The sequence below is a fragment of the Echinops telfairi genome, unplaced genomic scaffold (assembly GCF_000313985.2).
Source record: "Echinops telfairi isolate 266 unplaced genomic scaffold, ASM31398v2 ScPeMD7_655;HRSCAF=1070, whole genome shotgun sequence".
NCBI classification, from domain to species: Eukaryota; Metazoa; Chordata; class Mammalia; order Afrosoricida; family Tenrecidae; genus Echinops; species Echinops telfairi.
In genome coordinates this window covers 4,033,039-4,039,188 of record NW_022104553.1, presented here as the reverse complement: position 1 = coordinate 4,039,188, position 6,150 = coordinate 4,033,039, and the positions used below count along the sequence as shown (strand labels likewise).

At 43.2% G+C, this 6,150-nt stretch overlaps 1 pseudogene; it reads left to right on the top strand.

The window, feature by feature from the left end:
• Window positions 1-1,516: 1,516 nt before the first annotated feature.
• Window positions 1,517-5,581, top strand: LOC105979454 (annotated as a pseudogene).
• Window positions 5,582-6,150: the final 569 nt, after the last annotated feature.

Sequence of the window (6,150 nt, the reverse complement as noted above, 5' to 3'; positions counted from 1 at the left end):
AGGGCTGCAGAGCTTCCAGGTGGGTTTTACAGCTAAAAGGAGATAAAAGAGAAAAGTAATTTGCCTGAGCTTCTTGAATCAAAACAGCTGAGCCCGGATTGCATCCAGCTGGTTTCAATTTCACGGACCCAGTTTCTGTGCCAAGTTGCCAGGGAAATGAGAGTCGGTAACATTGCCCTTTCCCTTACTCCTCTCTCTCTCAATTTACAAAGTAAAATGGCAAAGTTTTAGCTATCAGGACACCCCTGGAAACAGAGAGAAGGCTTCTTTGGAATGTAATCTGGGGCTGAGTTAGAAGCTGTAGTGGGAAGATATCTGGGAATGAAGTTCTAGCACACTTACCCCTAAGAGAGCCTCCCGGGCCACAAGTCCACCAGCAGGTGACAGTGACCTTCCCTGTCTCCCAAGCAGGCTGATCACCAAGAGCCGGGGTAGTGCCAGGGACCGGAGGTGGAGCATGGGGAGCGGGAGGAGAAGAACCAGGAGCTGTGCAAGGATTTGTGGTGGGAGGAACCGGAGGAGGGGCTAGCGTAGGAGCAGGAAGAGGAACGAGAGGCGGGACGGTAGGGGAGGAGGAGGAGGAAGTAGAGGAGCGAGTGAAGGAAACAGGAATCGAGTAACTTTTTGGAGGAAGAGCGGACCGAGCCTCGCTCCTGAGTCCCCCGGGCCGCGGCGCGTACCCCTCGCCGGCCACTGAACCTCTAGCTACCCCGCACCCGGCGCAAGGTGGGGGCGCCGGCGGGCACCCGGGGCGTCGGGGGGCCGCGGTGGTGGCCAGGCTGCGGCACGGAGCCAGGTGAGCGCGTGGGGCTGGCCAGGGCAGCGCCTAGCAGGTTGTCCCCTCGGGTTGTGTCCTGCAGATCCTTAGGCCCTTGTGGGAGTTTGGGCCAGATTCCCGTGCAGCCGGTGGCTAGGCCGCCGGGGCGGTCACCCCGAACTTCCCACTATGGCTTCGCGAAGTGGCGGCGAAAACGAAAGCGAATGCTGCCAAGGGAGCTCTAGCGCGGGTCCGGGGCGCGCTCGGAGGTCCGGGACGGGCCCGGGCTAGGAATCTCATCCTCAGAGGAAGCGGTGGGGTGGGTTCAAGGCCACACCTTGAACCTGGGCTAGCACTTCATCTGGGCTGGCAATTTCGACGAGATTGTGGCATGGACCATTTATGGTTACTAGTGCTGTTTTGAAGTCGACTAGGGGCGCTGTGATGTAAGCCTTAGACCGCTGACCATTCTTCCGGAGAGTAAGGCTGTCTGTAGCGGCTCTGTAGGTCGCTTATGAGTCTCAATTGTCTTAATGAAAGTGTGGCGGTGCTGTTTTGATAGCAATACTGGGTGTTTATTTTAGTGTCATGAAGAAAGAACAGTGCGTGCTACTACCATAAAATTCCATAGGTATCTCTTGCTGGAACTTCTTTTCCACCCTTGGAAAGAGCCCATTTTACAGGGAAACTTCAGCAGGTTGCCAAAACATAAGCATTGCACATCATCTTAGAGGAGAGTGAGTGGTCAACAGCCACGGCATGAATGCCCAAACCCGACAAGGACTATTAGTAGGTCATTGTTCCATTTGCTTTTGTGAAGTGCTTCAAGATCCTGTCAAAGTTTAGAACAGCCCAAGCTGCACCCATCTCTCCTTAATGTTTGACAAAACTCCAAGGCTCCGAGGTCTGGTCATTTCTTTGACTCTTACCTTCTAAGAGCGTGGTAGATATTGGTAAAGCATGGAACGATTATCATCGGAGAAGGCTTTGGTGGTGGGTCTTGTTCGGTGCAGTTCATTCGGTTCTGACTCATAACAACCCTATGCACAACAGAACGATCCTACCCCATCCTCACCACTGTTCGTATGTTTAAGGCCTTTGTTGCAGCCACTGTATCAGTCCTCCTCTTTTTCACTACTGCACGACTTTACCAAGGATGGTGTCTTTCTTTAGGGACTGCTCTCTCCTGACAACTTGTTCAAAACCACGAGACATGGTCTCACTATCCTTGCTACTAAGGAGCATAGCTGTATTTCTTCCAAGACAAATTTGGTTTTTGGCTGTTCATGGTACTGTCAACATTTTTCTCTAGGACCATAGTTCAAATGCCTCTATTCTCCTTTGGGCTTCTTATTCAGTGTCCAATTTTCACATGAATAGGAGGTGATTGAAAATACCATGACTTGGTTCAAGAACACCTTAGTCCTCAAAATAACATTCTTGATTTTCAACACCTTAAAGGAGTCCTTTGCAGTAGATTTACCCAGTGCAGTGCCTTGTTCGATCACTTCATTGGGCTTTCTACCAAGCAAGGTGAAATCATGGACAACACCCATGTTTATCATCATGTTACGCATTGGTTCAGTTGTGAGGATTTAGATTTTCTTTACATTGAGTTGGAATCCATACTGAAAGTTGAATCCTTGATCTTCACCAGCAAGTGCTTTAAGTCCCGCTCCCCTTCAGCAAGCGTGCTGCAGCTGTCATTAAGTCTTCTCCAATCTTGATGTCGCATTCTTCTGTGGAGTTAATCAGCATACAGATTTGGATAAGTATGATGAGAAGATACAATCCTGATGTACACCTTCCTTGACTTAAAAAACCATGTAGTCTTACCTTGTTCTGTTCTTGAACTTCCTCTTGATCTGTATGCAGGTTCTGGATGAGCACAATGAAGTGTTCTGGAATTCCTACCCTTCCCAAGGCTGTCTATAGTTTACTATGGTCCGTGAAATCAAATGACTTAGCATAGTCAATAAAACACAAGGAAACATCTCTCTGGTATTCTCAGCTTTCAGCCAAGATCCATCTGACATCAGCAGTGATAACCCTTGTCCCACATCCTGTTCCAAATCTGCCCTGAATTTCTAGCAGTGGCCTGTCAATGTACTCCTACAGTCTTTGTTGGGTGATCTTGAACCAAAATTTACATACATGTGAGATTAAGAATATTGTTCTATAATTTGGCCATTCTATTGGGTAACTTTTATTTGAAATGGGTACAAATAGGGATTTCTTCCAGTCCATTGGTCAAGTAGCTGCCTTCCAAATTTCTTGGTATAGAATCTTTCAATATGGCAACTTGAGGTTTAAATTTTTTCTTTAGCTCTTCCCGTTTGAGATATGCTGAGTGTGCTCTTCCATTTTGGTTTTCTAACTACGTCTTTGCACATTTCATTAGAATATTTTACTTTCTCTTCAAGAGTTGCCCTTCGAAATTTTCTCCTCAGCTCTTTGATTTCATCATTTTTTTTCCTTTTTGCCTTAGTTACTCGACAATTAAGAGCAAGTTTCCAAGTGTCAACAGACATCCACTGTGGCCTTGTATTTCTTTCCTGGTGTCTTTTTAATGACCGTTTGCTTTCTTCATGTGAAGTTGTTGATGTCATCGCAGTCATAGGTCTTCTATGCGTTCACCCTGTCAAATCTGCCCTTGAACTTCAGGTGGTATATCCCCAAGCCCATATGTTGGCTCTAGTGGACTTGCTTTGATTTTCTTTAGTGTCAACCTAAGCTTATGTATGAGCAATTGGTGGTCTGTTCCACAGTCAGTCCTGGTCTGTTTTTAACTGCTGATTCTGAGCTTTCCCCATCATCTCTTCCCACAGATGTAATACATTTTATTTATTTCCATGTGAAGACCACATGTATAGTTGCCTTTTGTGCTGTTAAAAAAGTATTTAGGATGAAGTCGTTAGTCTCACAAAATTCTGTCACACAATCTCCAGCTTTGATTTTAGCACCAAGGCCATATTTTCCAAATACTGTTCCTTCCTCTCTGTTTCCAATATTTGCATTCCAATCACTAGTAATTATCAATGCATCTTGATTGCATGTTGGATCAATTTCTGACTGAGGTCATTGGGAAAATTCTTCAATTTCTTCACTAGCTTTTGAAGTTGGTGCCTAAATTTAAATAATATTTGTATTGACTGGGCTTTCTTGTATGCAGATAGAGATAATCCTATCACAGACAGCATTGTACTACAGGATAGCTCTTGAGGTGGTCTTTTGATAATGAATGTAATACAGTTCCTTTTGGCTCTGTCATTCCTGGGCTATTAGTCAGTACCAGTCTATTTCGGCTCACTTATAACCTAGAATATCTGTCTTTATGCTTTCCATTTTATTTTTGACAATTTTCAATTTTCCTAGATTCCTAGTTCATAAATTCCAAGTTCCAGTTATTAATACACGTTTTCAGCTGTTTCTTCTCATTTTGAGCCATGTCACTAGCAAATGAAGTTCCGGAAAGCTTTAGTGCCAAGACTTTATTCCATCCATGTCATTACAGTCGACTCTACTTTGGGAAGGCAGCTCTCCCTCAGTCATATATTGAGTGCCTTCCAACCCGAGGGGCCCATCATGTGGTGTCCCTCAGACAGGACTCTGCTGCGATCCATAAGCTTTTCAGTGACTAACTCCCCAGAAGTGGACAGTCTATTCCTTTGTTGTAGTCTGTTCTTACTCTAGATGCTTTGCTGAAGCCTGTTCACTTTGAGTGATCCTGCTGATATTAGAATATCAGTGACATACCTTCCAGCTTCACAGAAACACACAAGCTGCCACAATATGAGAAACGGACATCCTTTAGATTTAGAGTTAGGAAGAAAGCAAGAACACACTCAGCATCTCTTAAGCAGAAAGAACTAAAGTAAAAATCTAAGCTGATACTAATGGTGTTGACATCACCATTACTTCTCCCCTGATTTAGACTTGAAGTCAGCAGTATTCAGACTCAACTTGGAAATACTGGGTGCCTTAGTATTCAATCAATGTTATTGTTGTTGTTGTTGTTTTTCCAAAACCATTTTATTGGGAGATATTACAGATAAGTCATTCCATAGTTTAAGCTGTATTGTACAATTGCTACCACAATCAGTTTGAAAACATTCTCTTCCTTCTTAAACTCCTTGACATCAGCTCCCCTTTATCACCACCCCCCATAGTAGCACACCCACCCCCAACCCCACCAGGAACCCATATTCTATTTGTTTTCACTACAGGTCCATCAATCCTGGGTTTCATAAAATGGACACAGAATAAGTTAACAAAAATTCAAGAGGGCTACCCCTTATGACAAAATACATCAGAGATAAACCCCAATATGGAAAAGAAACACACACACACACACACACACACACACACACACAGAAAATGTTGAAAACCAGATAAGGCCCAACATGTATTAGAGACAAGGTTTTAATTGTTCTTTAAAATACTGTTATCTGCCTGCCTACACTTCATGCGTCTCTAGGTAACCCTTATTTAATTCCAACCTCTTCCTAAAATATTGATTAAAAAATTAATTCAGCGATGTAAAATTATAGCCAGCATGGGACCAGACAATTTGCAAAAACAAGTTGTACAGCCTTAAAATAGAATGTGGACCTAAATGCCCAGAATCACCCCGCTTTGTAAAATTTGTAAGAAAATTTAATATAAATGGAATTCATAGTTCTAATGCAGTACTGGACCCAACAGCCAAATTGGCAGAATTCATATAGCATTAAAGTTGTCCTGCAAGAGCTCAGGTGCGTAATAATGTCTACAGTAAATATGAAACTCCCTCAGCTATCCAAAGGACAGTGTTGCAACAATTAATCACAAAGAAAGGCCATATGCTTGCTCCACTGTCCCACCCCCTATCCAATTTAAGCAGTATTCACTTTCCACAGTATTAAAATTTTAAATAGGTCTTAAAACCTCAAATTACTGGAAAGGAAGCTCCCATTCAAGGGCAAACTATTTTAAAGATAGAAACACTGGTCCTGCACCATCCTGATAATTATTCCCATGCTTGAGCCCAAAAGATACGATAAATGGTACTAATTTTGTCCATTTGAAATATGTTATGCTGTAACAAAAAAATAGACTCGTTGATGGGGAAGACAGTAAAAACAAAAGAAATCATTGGAAACTATGTAAAACAACATAAGATTAAGATCAGATTAAATAGCAAATTAGAAGATTATGTAAGGAGAAATGTTTTAGATCAGGAGCCAGTCCTTTTAAAAAAAATCATTTTATTGGGGGCTCATACAACTCATCACAATCCATACATCCATCCATTGTGTCAAGCACATTTGTACATTTGTTGCCATCATCATTCTCAAAACATTTGCTTTCTGCTTGAGCCCTTATTATCAGCTCCTCACTTTCCCCCTCCCTCC